This window comes from Montipora foliosa, chromosome 1, assembly GCF_036669935.1.
Source record: "Montipora foliosa isolate CH-2021 chromosome 1, ASM3666993v2, whole genome shotgun sequence".
Classification (NCBI taxonomy): Eukaryota; Metazoa; Cnidaria; class Anthozoa; order Scleractinia; family Acroporidae; genus Montipora; species Montipora foliosa.
This window is the reverse complement of record NC_090869.1, coordinates 54143453-54146500: the sequence shown is the minus strand read 5'-3', so window position 1 is coordinate 54146500 and position 3048 is coordinate 54143453.

Sequence of the window (3048 nt, the reverse complement as noted above, 5' to 3'; positions counted from 1 at the left end):
GTGCGTGCTAATGTTATTCGTCGTGGCACACAGAAAATTAGATTCTTTCGCCCTAAAGTACCAAGGATTTAAGAAAAGTGTAGAAAATCATCCAAACGCTGGTAAACGTAGCAAGCAAAGATCAAAACGCTGTTTTACTGAAGAAAGACCGTGTTTTTCAGAGTGAATGGCAGTCAAATTAAAGATGCTTGCCTATGATGCCAACAAAGATGACCTATAAGCCTTATGATCTGTCTCGAGGCAAACAAATCACGTGCATTTACAATATTGTCGAAGGCCCACCATTGCAAAAGTTCCAATTTGAACGTGCATTGTTGAAACGGACAGAGAAATCAATCACCAAGGATTTTTTCCACCCTTGTCATGAAGCGCAAGTATTAAACTTTGTCCCACCTAACTCCTGCAGGGCCCCTGTTTTTCAGGAAAGGGGGCCCTGGGACTCCCAAAGACAAAATTCTGGTGAGAGCACTGCACAAATTGCAACTTTTCTTGCGATTGACAAGTTTCTGTCAACTCTGGAAAGCAAAGGACATTTATTGTAGTGTCTATTCTTCTAGCGCTGGAGCGCTAGCTGGGAACATTGTAAACTGAAATCAACAATTAACGCAAATCAAGTCAAATACTGGTTTTTGAGGAGACGGGAAAACCTCTCGGTGTAGAGTAGAGAACCAACAATAAAGTGTCGACAAAAAAAAGGCCACTTCAAGTGATTAAGGCATGACCAATCTAATTATTATGCATATTTTTATTTGAAGGAAAGCATTTGTCCAATGTCCATGAAACTTAGCAGAAAGCTTGTGATGGGTGTTGTTGTTAATTTGCCAAAATATTTTGCATCACATTTTGTTCACGTGACTCTGAAAGAACTTATAACGTTTATATCCTTTACTCAAAAAATGGGGAACATTTATACTTCAAAATTTTGAAACCATTTGGCAGTAACATGTTTTGCACAACTGTGCCTACCGAATGCCTTTTAATGTGGTATTCCGTATTTATCTTTAAAGATATTTGGATGTTTCTCATGTCACGTGAACTATTTTCCTCAATTGTTCATTGCTCTTAACATGTAGACATAATTAAAAGGCGGCATGACTAAGCCTTTAGAAGGGGTCATCGAATGATTAAGAAACAAGATTGATATAATTTAGCTGAATGTTCCCCATTTTTGAGTAAAGAATATGACTGTTATAAGTCGACTTTGGGTCACGTGGCAAGAATGTGATACGAAACAGTTTGGAAAAGTCATAACAATACCGATAACTAACTGCCTGCCAAGTTTGATAGGCCCTGGACAAATGCTTTTCCTACAAATAAAAATATGCATAATAATTAGGCTGGTCAAGCCTTATTACTGACTTGAGTGCATATTTTATTGAGCACAGTTGTTTGCTTTGACCAATAAACCATGTCATGGTCTTTGGTTTTTCTTCGTGACATGTCTTTGCCCTTTCCTGTCTGCTCCTACGGCAATTTGTTTTCCATTGTAGCCACAAATTACATTTTACTGCTATTCATTCTGTTACTGCTACATTGTTGCTGCGCAAGTTTTGTTTCAGGTCATAAAAAGGTCATTGACTGCATAATTTTTACCCTGTTAGAATTAGTTTTATAGCACTTAGTAAATAAAATATTTGAATCATTAAACTGTTTTTATTTAGAATTATACTGCAGTGACTGTCTTGATTACGTAACGGATGTGATTTATGACATTTTGTGAAGTCTGATAAAATAAGGTTCCGTTTTTGAGATTAAAGGGGCTATATCACGTAAAGTGATGCAACTTCATGACACCCAAAATGCGCAAAAAGTAGTAAGAATGAAACATATTTTTTTGCCTTTTTGGCAAAAGTAGATCATTCTCTTTCTGCCCGGCAAGTTTTAAAAAAATCTGCACGTGGGAACATTTTGGGCGCGAACGTCCTTAAGTGCTCACAAAGACATTCAAATACACTTTTAAGGTGCGTACTTAAATTAACCATAGAGTGACACCACGCTCTGCGTTATTCGTTGGATTACATTTCTAAAATCGAACTAAGTTTGTCCAACATTGGGGGTGCGCGGCAATTGTCAAAGTAGCTCCAATATCCGTAATTGTCAGCGTCGTACCAAGGAAACGAGCACGGTGACCCCCTCCCCCCCCCCCCCCTCCTTTTTTATAACATTTTTATCGTCTCCTTGGCAAGTTTCAACAGTGTGCGAAGTTTCATGGGAAATCTATGACAAGTTCTATTTCTAGGGAATCACCTTAAATCTCAGTGTTGGACAACAGTAAAAGAAATACAGCAAAAGGAAAGAAAAGCATGGATGGACACAAATGGACAAGATTGAAGCAGATTGCATTTGGGTAATCTTGAAAAAAGTTGGCCCGACATTTTTCAAGTTTGCTGCAAATTGTTTGGATAAAGAATTATGTTGTTTGTGATGTAACGATAAGTTTATCAGTACAGGAATTCCACATTACCATTTTTTAGTTTTAAACTCGTGATTAACTAAAGATTTCCTCTAAACACCCTAAAATAACGTGACATAGCCCCTTTAAGTAAAGTACTGTGAACATTTTCTGCTTCTGTATGTTCATTGTTTGAACAAATGACAGCGGAATAACAACACAAAAGGCCTGATTTGAGTTCATGGTTACTACTGAGAAAAACGCAAAAATGGTGAAATCCGATCTATTGCTTAAATTGGGATTTTGAAATGTTCTTATATAAATGCGACCCAAGTTTCCAGTTTTTGTCACTTCCGTTCATGGCTTCAAATTTTTAGAAATTTTGCTCCGGACCAAAATACGGGATACTTTCTTCTGCGAATTCAGACTGAGAAGTCAGTAATTCCAAGTCCGGGTGAGATTTTCCGATTACATTTCGCGTGAAAATAAAAAGGCACTCCATGCATATGACAGTATCAAGCCAAGAGTTCACGACAAGCACATGGCTGATTTCCATATCTGACTACGATGACACTCAAGCCATTTTTAAACGTGGTCTGCCACAGGTATCCCACGCCATAAATCATATTTTGCGTACGGTTTACGTAAAAGTCCTT